The sequence below is a fragment of the Mchenga conophoros genome, linkage group LG17, assembly GCF_057382185.1.
Source record: "Mchenga conophoros isolate Kocher_MC1m ecotype Shallow Benthic linkage group LG17, M_conophoros_male_GT1.1, whole genome shotgun sequence".
Lineage (NCBI taxonomy): Eukaryota > Metazoa > Chordata > Actinopteri > Cichliformes > Cichlidae > Mchenga > Mchenga conophoros.
Genome location: NC_140542.1, coordinates 14,537,171 through 14,549,427, shown reverse-complemented (window position 1 = coordinate 14,549,427; position 12,257 = coordinate 14,537,171). Strand labels below are relative to the sequence as shown.

General features: G+C 46.2%; 1 protein-coding gene and 1 non-coding gene across 2 annotated transcripts in view; both read right to left on the bottom strand.

The window, feature by feature from the left end:
- ghrhrb (growth hormone releasing hormone receptor b) overlaps nucleotides 1-12,257 on the bottom strand; it is a 73,878-nt gene that overhangs the window by 42,950 nt on the left and 18,671 nt on the right. The window lies entirely within an intron of this gene.
- On the bottom strand, nucleotides 9,080-9,198 carry LOC146555192 (5S ribosomal RNA). The gene has a single exon (XR_014889359.1). It is a non-coding gene; the product is annotated as a 5S ribosomal RNA (ribosomal RNA).

The window sequence follows — 12,257 nt, the reverse complement described above, 5'->3', positions numbered from 1 at the left end:
ACAAAGAGACTAAGGACTGGTTGGTACTAATGAATGCAGTGCTTTTATTCAACTTGGCGTGTGTAACTGCACTCCATAGGCAGGATGGAACCCTTCATATGTAGCAATAAAAGCATTACAGGATGACACAACAGATGAATGGCTGGTTCTTCTTACTCAGTATTATTAGTTGCGATTTGTGTTCTATTAGCAGAAAGTATCCATAGCAGAAAGACCTTTGTTTTTTCATGCTGTCAGTAATTACTTCCATCAGAGACTCCATAATTCTAGTAGGATCAATGGTCTGTGTGACAGATTGATGTAAAGAGCATCATTATGCTCACCATGCATGAACATCTTATTGATGCACACCTTTGCACATTTCAGCATAATAGGCCCTATGGCAACAAGGCAAACAAAGTCTCTGGTTTCTAGGTTTGTGTCACAGTTTTTTTCATTGTCAAACAATGTGATTTTTCTTCATCATAATAATGCATTCATACAGGGCTGACATAATAAAACAAAACAAAACAAACAAAGACAGATCCTAAGAGATGTGCACATGATTAACAAGTTACCCACAGCCTTAGCGTAATATTTTGTTGAACATTTGCAGAGATTAGTTAAACACACACACACACACACACACACACACACACACACACACACACACACACACACACACACAGTAAGGTGGTGAGGTAAAGATTTTAATTTTGTTGCTGTGTTTTCTTAGATTTGTGGATTGGGATTTTTGTAAAGCGGCACCCTCCAGGGCTAAAGTAAGCTGCAGCGGGAAGCTGATAGGCTTCACCTCTGCTAATTCAAGTCACTCAACTTGACCACTTGACTATGTTTGGGCTGTCTGTGCCTTTTGGAGCATTTCTAAGGAAAGTATGTGGTGATTATTAAGGCCTACTATTTGGCATCGGCCATCCAAGAAGGTTGTCCTACAATTTTTATGAGTGAATTTCTAACTTTTATTTAGTCTGTTACTAATTAGCAGATGTGGAACTATGTGTTTTGCAGTTTTACAGTTCATAGATACAGCCTACTAACCAAGTTTGCTACAATTAACTGATAAATATGCACTTTAAGCTCTCATGGGCACTTATGGCTCAAAACATAAGGGTAAAAAAGATCAATGAGAATTCAAAAAGCATATACAAGTAAACAATAACTGTCTGGATTAGCCTGACGAAGGTTTCATCATTTCTGACGACAGCTGAAGGAAAATTACACTAACTTAGTGTCAGTTAAAACATATTTCCTGTATACCCCTTACACTGTCTTTACAATATCTCGAGATTATTCCTATCTGGCTACAACTACCCCCTGCTATAACTGTCCAGTGTTTCATGGTTCAACAAAAAGCATGTACATTGCTGCTGCTGTGACAGTACTACTGATATTACAAAAAAGGGACCTTTGATACATGTACCACAATATCTGCCCTTTATTATCATTGCATTGTGATGCAGATTAAGGCATAAAACCTTCATGTAATGAGTTTGCATAGATTTAATGTGTAAAGAAAGTACCTATATTTCCCAACAGTTTTCACTAGCATTTTCATTTGCAATAGCGGTTCATTGCATGAAAAACAATTTAGCTACTATAATTCATAATTTTTACACTTGGCAAACCCACAGTTTTCCGCATCAGTAAACCAACAGTAGCTTCCTTGTGTCAATATTAACACAATCAGATTATTTTGACTGTTAATAATTTAATAATGAATTTACTAAAATGTCAATGAATAATGTCAATCTGACAATCGGGGATACTACTATTACTAAGACATATGAATGTATTTTAGATTTAGCTACTCAAATTTTCTGGAAAATTAAAAAAAAAAAAGAATTATTTGGAGAACTCTGTGAAAGTAAGGAACATTAGTGATTGTACAAGAGTTTATGCAATAGAAGTATTTTGGCTGTTTACAGTCTGAAGCAACTGAGCAGCATGGTGTAAGTGTATCAAGGTAAGAAATAGGACAGGGCTCCAGAGTCTAAATACTGGTGGTTATGATTACACTTAACAGATGGCTCACAGAGACTTTGAGTAAGGCTCTGTACCTCCAGGAAGAGATGTAAAACTGAGAGTTCCACAGAAAACGGTTTGAATAGTGTAATAACTGGCTATAAGAAAATTGAGAATGAGAGGATTGTGCAAAGGTGGAAGTGACAGAACAGAGAAGCAGGAATAGCCCAAACATCAAGCTATGCAGACAGACATCAGGAACCAGATCATGTAGATTTTTCTCCCTTTAGGCTAACTGCTGTAGTATTAATATAGATTTTATGAATAGTATATAGCAAATTTAAACTGTACACCAAGCCTAAGCTGAAGTTTTAGAGGAAAACTTTTTTTGGGGGGGGGGGTAACAAAACAAAGTTTAAAATTTCAGCTGCCAAATCTCTCTGCCAATGGACAGCTGAAAGAAACAGAAAATGGTTTTGGTGTGCTTTACATGTCCTGTTTTAACCTTGACGGCCAAATTGTCACTCTAATGATTACAAATCCTTTATTTATTCATTTAGGAGCCCCTGCCTTATGTTCTGGGCTTCTGTAACAATGTAACACAGTGCATTGTTTCTAAATCTCTAATTCATGACTCATATTGCAATGTGCTGGCTATTTGCACTCCCCACCTGATTTAAACCAAATTTGTACATCAAACGTTTAATGTAGCATCACAGTGTGTATTTTCTACTGTCAGATTAACTCGCTACATGTTATAACTTAAATCTTCTTCCTTTGGGTTGTTGAATATTGATCCATGATTTCTATTGTTGTCCTATGTTGCTTTGCCAAGAGCTTTTCTTTTTCATGTGCCTCCTGTGTTCGCCTCTCTGCCACATTGTTTGTAAGAGTTCAGTCTCGGTTCGTCTTTTAGTTTATTTAAGTTTTACTTTAAAGGGTGGATTCTGATCTAGACAATGGATGTAGCTACGACAGCTGCTTTGTGAAGTAACATTATGAGGCTTTGATATTACCATCTTAGTGTTTTAAAGTCAGGTGTGATCTGATAGTGGGTCTGATAGTGAAACCCACATGCATACTGGCTTGTCAATCAAGTCATTAGCCAATGTGGCTTGGATAATCTAGGGTCAATCAGACTCCGTTTTTTACTCATTATGATCCAAAATGAGTGACTGAGCCCATAAACTCAGGAAAGTGATCAAGTCTGAAGGCTGTTTTCACATATTCTATAATGCCTTCATAATACATGTTCTGTTTGTGTGAGATATAATAGAAATGACTACTTAGTGGTCACGTCTTTTGGTGTCCATATCTGTGTCTGCAACAGTGTATAATAAAGGCTTAACACTGCAAGTCTTTCTGCAACAATGTATAAGGTACCATCTTGATACAGAGTTATAGTGGTACACTGGTCCCCATTAAAAATAAAATAAAATTAAGTTTAAGTGAAAATATATAAATGCCAGAATTGCATACTCAGAGAGTAACACTAACCATTAAGTACAGTCACTGGCTACACACATTAACAACAGCACTCCACTAAATGATCTGAGCACTTGGTAAATCACTAAGACATTTACTTCAGTGGCTTTAACAATAGCCTCCAAAGAGCTATTCATTTTGGGGCTAGACTAACCTGTGAGAATGATTAAAACTGTATAATGACAATAAACTAATTCAAAAAGTTAATATTCTCCATTTAGGCTTTGAAGTGAATTAGTATTGTGAGTGATCTCGCCTAAAAAAACAACCAACTCCCTTTTCTGACCATGTAGAAAGAAAACCAGATGTGGAAGTACCGACTCTGTCCAAAGTGCCCCTAAGGCAGGGCTGTAGAGTGCGACCAAATTTTTCAGTGGTGCGACTAAAAAAAAATATTTGGTTGCACCTGTGCGACCAACTGTTTTGCTGTTTTGCTTCCACGACTATTAAAATCACACTCCATGCACAGCTAGCTCTCTCTCTATCTCTCTCTGTACTTCAAGAACAGTTTCCCGTCTCCAATCTCCGTTTTCTGTATTATTCATTCGCTTATTACCCACCAGTCTACCGTTGTTTACAGCGCTGTCGGCTGCTGTCTTTTTCTTTTCTTTTTTTCACTTGAATGACCTCGGACAAGAAAGCCTATTTTTTCTGTTGTTCAATACTGAAGAAATTTGAACTTTATATGCAGAACATTGTAGAATATTTTTAAGGTTATCTGCTATAAAAAGCCAGACCAGGAAAATCTCCTTCATGTTTTTCTGTGTTTTATTCTCAGTTACTTTCGCACAAAGGCATCTGCCGTGATGTTCACAATTCTGATGAAGTCAGTACTGATAAATGATCAGAATTATAATATTTCTGACTGTCTGAGGCTAAGTTGAATCGAATCGGGACTTTGAAAACCGGAATCGAATGGATTATAGAAATCAGTGATGATACACAGCCCTAGTGAGCAGCCTAGGCACGACAGAAGTGGATGTAGCTGTAATAGGAAAAGAACTATTGCTAACTTTTCTGTTATGTTAAGGCCTGATCCTTCTGAAATTCATAGCCAGTGCTCTGACACGGTGTCATCAATCTTTGAATGCTGAAAAAGCACAGTGTATCCAGAAAAACACATTATATTATATAAATTATTATAAAATTTGTGTGCGCCTAACTTTTGTGCCGGTACGCCAAACTTTTTAAAGTTAGGCGTACCGGTACGCCCATGGCAAAAAGTTAGTCTAGAGCCCTGCCCTAAGGTTTACATTTCAACATGGCAATCCTAGCAGAGAAGAAGAGATTTAAACTATTCCATCCACAGCTCTTTGAATATGTTTAATTCTCCTGCACTCTACAAATTATATTTCATCTGCAAATTGGGTATAATCCTTTCTTCAAGATGATCCAACTCCTTACAACAAAGTGCAGAATGAGAACAGCTAATACCTCACATTTTATATCTTCCTTACAGACTCACTACTCTTGGGATTCTTTCCACTTTGTCTAGACACTGCCTTTTCGTTTTCGAGAATGATTTATGTTCCAGTTTTGTTTCTTTCCTAATATCATTTGTTATTCTTATGTTTGTTAGGATTTGGACATGCTGGGGTTTGTTTTTTTCTCCCTCTCCAAGATTTCTGATTTCTGTCAGACTTCTGGGTTCTCTCATCGAGCCACCATATTTCAGAATCAGCTGTGGCAACAGTTCTTTGCTAGATCATTGTCTCTGCTATTGTGGTAACGTGACCTGTTCCTAGTGACTTCAGATAATGCATTTCTTAGATTGACAAATCTAAGTTTCCTTGTTGGTCTCCAGTATTCCTGAGAGTTACATTTCACCCTCCAGAAGAATTGAGCCACTGCCAAACACTTGCTCACCTGCTTCTGATCTCACTTACCTGGACTCCGCTGTTCCACCTGTGCACCCGCCAGCACATTCTCCCCTGCTCAACAGCCGCAGTAAACATAGTCATGCCTACAGTGTGACAAGTAAGCTTCACCTCCCACTATTGATGATTCAGTATTTGTTATCAAGCCTGGCCTCCTTTTAAAATTTGGTCTACCTCCTAATGCGCTATAATCATCTGATAACAGTTCATATGATGGGAAGGAAATGGTGGAGTGGTCTATAAATTTTAAGGAGCTTAGTTATGGACATTGCTTTTTTATCATCACATTCTTGTCTTTTGGTGAGACAAAAATAAAAGTAAACCGTGTCCAGAGCAAATTTGACATGTAACCAGTGTAATATAAATAATAAAAATGGCAATAATGTACTTCAGTTCATTCATGATGCATTTCCTGTGGACGAGAAGCACAGAAAGAAGTGCCTGGTGACACTTAATAACCTGATTAGATGTCATCTAAACACATGTGCTGGCTTGTACAAGAATCCTGTAAATTGCTGTATTTATTTATATGTTCCATCCATCCATCCATCTTCATCCGCTTTATCCGGGGCCGGGTCGCGGGGGCAGCAGCCTAAGCAAAGAGGCCCAGACCTCCCTCTCCCCAGCCACCTCCTCCACCTTATCCGGGGGAATACCAAGGCGTTCCCAGGCCAGCCGAGAGATATAATCTCTCCAGCGTGTCCTGGGTCTGCCCCGGGGCCTCCTCCCGGTGGGACATGCCTGGAACACCTCACCCAGGAGGTGCCCAGGGGGCATCCTTGTCAGATGCCCGAACCACCTCAGCTGGCTCCTTTCGATGTGGAGCAGCAGCTGCTCTACTCTGAGCCCCTCCCGGATGGCCGAACTTCTCACCCTATCTCTAAGGGAGAGGCCAGCCACCCTTTGGAGGAAGCTCATTTCTGCCGCTTGTATCCGCGATCTCGTTCTTTCAGTCACTACCCACAGCTCGTGGCCATAGGTGAGGGTAGGGACGTAGATCGACCGGTAAATTGAGAGCTTCGCTTTTACACTCAGCTCCCTCTTCACCACGACGGAACTCATCCCCGACCCGGAGTGGGCACTCCACCCTTTTCCGGCTGAGAACCATGGCCTCAGATTTGGAGGTGCTGATCCTCATTCCCGCTGCTTCACACTCGGCTGCGAACCATTCCAGTGCGAGCTGGAGGCCCCCACCCGATGAAGCCAACAGAACCACATCATCTGCAAAAATCAGAGATGAGATTCTGAGGCCACCAAACCGAAAGCCCTCCGCCACTTGGCTGCGCCTAGAAATCCTGTCCATAAAAATTATGAACAGAACCGGAGACAAAGGGCAGCCCTGGCGGAGCCCATCACCTACCGGGAACGAGTCCGACTTATTGCCGGCAATGCGAACCAAGCTCTTGCAACGGTTGTATAGGGATCGAATGGTCGGTAGCAATGGGCCAGACACCCCATACTCCCGCAACACCTCCCACAGGACACCCCGAGGGACACGGTCGAATGCCTTCTCCAAGTCCACAAAACACATGTAGACTGGTTGGGCAAACTGCCATGCACCCTCAAGTATCCTGGAGAGGATAAAGAGCTGGTCCAGTGTTCCGCGACCAGGACGAAAACCGCATTGTTCCTCCTGTATCCGAGGTTCGACTAACGGACGAACTCTCCTTTCCAGCACCCTGGCATAGACTTTCCCAGGAAGGCTGAGGAGTGTGATCCCCCTGTAGTTGGAACACACCCTCCGGTCCCCCTTCTTAAAGATGGGGACCACCACCCCGGTCTGCCAGTCCACAGGTACTGCCCCTGATCTCCACGCAACATTGCAGAGGCGTGTCAACCAGGACAGCCCTACAACGTCCAGAGCCTTCAGGAACTTGGGGCGGACCTCATCAACACCAGGGGCTCTGCCACCAAGGAGTTGTTTAACTGCCTCAGTGACCTCGAAATTGGCGGGTCATTCCCCTCATCCCCAGACTCTGCTTCCTCCTCGGAAGACGTGTCAGATTGAGGAGGTCCTCGAAGTATTCCTTCCACCGCCTGACAATTTTCTCAGTCGACGTCAGCAGCGCTCTGCCAGCACTATACACAGTGCAGGTAGAGCACCGCTTTCCCCTCCTGAGACGTCTGACGGTTTGCCAGAATCTCTTCGAGGCAGTCCGAAAGTCTTTTTCCATGGCCTCTCTGAACTCCTCCCACACCCGAGTTTTTGCTTCAGCCACTGCCCGAGCCGCATTCTGCTTGGCCTGTCGATACCTGTCGGCTGCCTCCGGAGTCCCACAGGCTAACCAAGCCCGATAGGACTCCTTCTTCAGCCTGGTGGCTCCCTTCACCTCTGGTGTCCACCATTTGGTTCGGGGATTACCACCACGGCAGGCACCAACCACCTTGCGGCCACAGCTCAATGCAGCAGCTTCGGCAATGGAGACGCTGAACATGGTCCATTCGGACTCAATGTCCCCCAGTCTCCCTCGGAATGCTGTTGAAGCTCTGCCGGAGGTGTGCGTTGAAGATCTCGCGGACTGGGGCCTCTGCTAGACGTTCCCAGCACACCCTCACTACGCGTTTAGGTGCACCAAGTCTGTCCAGCGTCCTCCCCCGCCACCTGATCCAACTCACCACCAGGTGGTGATCAGTTGACAGCTCAGCCCCTCTCTTTACCCGAGTGTCCAGAACATATGGTCGCAGGTCTGCTGATACGATTACAAAATCGATCATCGACCTACGGCCTAGAGCGTCCTGGTGCCATGTGCACTTATGGACACTCTTATGTTCGAACAGGGTGTTCGTTATGGCCAAACTGTGATTAGCACAGAAGTCCAATAACAAAGCACCGCTCGGGTTCAGATCAGGGAGGCCGTTCCTCCCAATCACGCCCCTCCAGGTCTCGCTGTCGTTACCCACGTGAGCATTGAAGTCACCCAGCAGGACAACAGAGTCTCCAGGTGGAGCACCCTCCAGCACCCCCCCCCCCCATGGACTCTAAGAAGGCTGGGTACTCTGAACTGCCACTCGGCGCATAAGCGCAGATGACAGTCAGGACCCGTTCCCCGACCCTAAGGCACAGGGAACAAACCCTCTCGTCCACCGGGAAAAACCCCAACGTACCGGCAGCAAGCCGAGGGGATATTAGAATACCCACCCCAGCCCGCCGCCTCTCACCAGGGGCAACTCCAGACTGAGACAGAGTCCAGCCCCTCTCCAGGAGACTGGTTCCAGAGCCCAAGCCATGCGTAGAGGTGAGCCCGACTATATCTAGCCGGTACCTCTCAACCTCACGCACTAACTCAGGCTCCTTCCCCACCAGAGAGGTGACATTCCATGTCCCTATTGCCAGTCTTGGCAGGCGGGGGTCAGTCCGCCAGGGCCTCCGCTCCTGGCCGCCACCCAGCACACAATGCACCCCACCCCTATGGCGCCTCCTGCGGGAGGATGGGCCCATGTCTCCTCTTCGGGCTGTGTCCGGCCGGGCCCCATGGACTAAGGCCCGGCCACCAGACGCTCGCTCTCGGGCACCCTCCCCGGGCCTGGCTCCAGGGCGGGGCCCCGGTAACCCTATCCCGGGCAGGGTAAACTGTTCCCTCTGTGTCCTTTTCATAAGGGTCTTATGAATCGCTCTTTGTCTGGTCCCTCACCCAGGGCCAGTTTGCCATGGGAGACCCTACCAGGGGGCAAAAGCCCCCAGACAACATAGCCCCTGGGATCCCTGGGACACACAAACCCCTCCACCACAATAAGGTAGCGATTCAAGGAGGAGAGGCTTACAGCACCAGGTATTCCCAGGCAGTCTCCCATCCAAGTACTAACCAAGCCCAGCCCTGCTTAGCTTCCGAGATCAGACGAGGTCAGGCGTGCTCAGGGTGGTATGGCCGTAAGCTTATTTATATGTTAAATTGTATAAACCATGTCTTTAGTAATTACATTTAATATAGGAAAAACAAATGTGAAACAAGCTACACTTGTTTTATCTCCGCAGCATGTTCTCAGTTTGTACTGGACAGCTAGACCAGCTGTGTGTGAAGGTTCAAATGAAAGAGCAAATCTCCTTATTCACTTGCTCATTTCATTCAGCTCTGCCATTACTGAATGATGGCTTGGGGATAGAAGCTCCTCTGATATTTAACTTTGACTCTGTCTCACTGTTTTTTCTTAATTGTTCTCTTTTCATTTTGTCTTGTAAGCATTATTATTATTATTATTATTATTATTATTATTATTAATGTGGCTGGGTGTGGTTTGTGGCTCAGCTACAGGGGAGGGGTGGAGCAATGGGTTCAGGGTGTGGTGTCAGGGAAAGCTAGCCCACACGGCTGTTCTCCATCACCTGGTCATTCCTCCCTATAACAATAATAATAATGCTAATAATATATTGTGTATGCATGGGGCTTCAATTAATATACAACCCTTTTGGTCTATCTAAACTTTTTGCTCTAGGTAAGGACGCTCAGCTAAACAAAATTTAACAAATGGTATCATCCTTCCAAACAATAGTAAAGCTGGTGACTTTTATTTATTTATTTTTAAATCACCCTTTTGCAGTATTTGATTATTACTATTAGAATTGTGGCTGCTTAGACTGACAGGTCTGGTCACTTGTGGGATTATAAAAAACAACATGTTGGTGGCACAGAATGTTAATTTTGAAGCTTTGAGATGAGATTTTCCTGCCCTTTGCAAACTTAGGTGCAAAAAAAACAAGGCATGTCAGCTCCAACCATGATGCCACAGGTCATTGGCTAACAACTTGTGCTGACAAATTGTTGGCCAACGAGTGTTTCATACCACAATCAATCCATCATTTTGAAAAGATTTACAAAACAAACTGAACTATTTATTTAGTATGACCCCAAACAAGAGACTGACCCCATAACATCACCAGCAAAGAGACAAGGTACTTTCGGATTGGCTTCATTTTTCTGACTGAGAAAGTATGTCCATGTTTTATGCTTTATGGCGAAATGCTAGAGTTGGTGCTTAAAAGTGTGAATTGTGTAATTGCAAACGATAGTTTATTTCACGTAACTTAAGCCCATATTTTATAATTAGTATCTATATGGAAAGTACTTGACTGCGAAAACAGTTCTAAGGACATTACAAAATCATCCTTATAATTTCCCAATTGGAAGCAGAACATGTAACTCTGAACTCTTTGAAACAACACAGCCATCTCTGACTCAGCATTGCGAGCATCACATGGAGGATTGATTTGGAACACATGCTCTGCCAGAGGATGACTGAGGATGACACCCTCTTTGACCTTCCAGATGTCAACTGTCTTTGAAACAGCAATCCAGAAAAACCAGAAGACAACCACTAACCTCAAATCACTGTGTGTTGCTTCATGACATTATAAGACAAACATGGACTACGTAAATCAACAGTACTCATTTCCTAAACGGAAAGAAATTCCAGCATTTTCTAAAGTCCTAGGGTGGGAAAGGCTCCACAGAAAAGACCAACATCAGAAATGATCATTTACATTTTTTTCCAAGTTCTTTCAGATTTATTTTGACAAGACTTTCATCCCACAGCTGCTCAGCCACATGCTTGAGAAGTAGATGCCTATGCTCTATAAGATCTCTCTCTCTCTCTCTCTCTCTCTCTCTTAATTTACATAGGAAATATCACAGTATTCAGTCCATAACACCACAGACCACTGGTATCCTATTGTGGCGTGAATAAGACACGGCGGGACCACGGAGCAACGTTCAGAGTCATCTTTATTTACATCTCACCACACCACAACACCCCCAAACCCCTCAGTCCCCGTGTTTTTAACTAGGCGGGCGTGATTAAGGATGCCGTGCAGGTGCGTCCGCCCTCCCTGCACGGCACCGCAGACCACGCCCCACCACATACCCCCATCGCCCGATTGAGGCCGGGGAGCCATCCGGCCGAACCTACTCCCCCACCGCCAGTGGGAGAGGGAATCTGCCCGGACAGCTGGCACCCCCAGGCCCCGGCCAAGCGACGGGGAGGTGCGAGTTCAGGCGGCCGCCCGCGAATCCAGCGGCGCAGGCAAAGCTGGTTCGGAAGTCGGACACGTGACAGGTGCACCCGGCGCGGCCGGCACAAGCGTGAGCCCACAGGTGGCTGGGCAGAGGTGTGGCGTGTACAGGCCTCTGGTGGTGGTGAGGCCGGTCTGGCGAGCACGGCGATCTCAAGCGTGGCGCCCGCCTCGCTCGCCAGTTCCACTCGAGCAAGCTCCCCTGGCACTGGGACCTCCAGCTCCTTGTGCGGCCCCTCCGTCACCGCTGTCGCTCCCTGCTGGAGCAGCCCATAGCGCGACTCCTCCGTCACTACTGCTCCCTCCGCCGCCACTCCCGGCTCGAGCAGCCCCTCGTGCAGCTCCTCTTTCTCCAACCGGCGCAGACCCTCGCGCACCTCGTCTGCCGCCTCCGGTTGGAGCGGCTCATCCACCACTCCCGGCAGGAGCAGCCCTTCACCTGGCTGTTCCCCCTCCTCCGGCAGGCGCAGATCCCCGCGCGCCTCGTCTGCCACCTCCGGCTGCTGAGGTGCCTCACGCGGCTCCTCCACCGCTTCACTGTCCTCGGGACACACCTGTGGGGGTGGCGCCCAGGCCCAGAGCAGCGCCGCCAGCTCCCCAATCCTTTCCAGGTGCCGCTCGGACTGGTCCTGCAGCTCTTCCTGCTGGCGACGCACCTCCGCCGCCTGCTCCCGCTGGGCGGCCGCCATTTCGGCCACCCTCTGGGCCAGCTCCTCCATTCCCTGGCTCCGATATGGACCCGCCGTGCTGCCTCCTGGGTTTCGGCACCAATGTGGCGTGAATAAGACACGGCGGGACCACGGAGCAACGTTCAGAGTCATCTTTATTTACATCTCACCACACCACAACACCCCCAAACCCCTCAGTCCCCGTGTTTTTAACTAGGCGGGCGTGATTAAGGATGCCGTGCAGGTGCGTCCGCCCTCCCT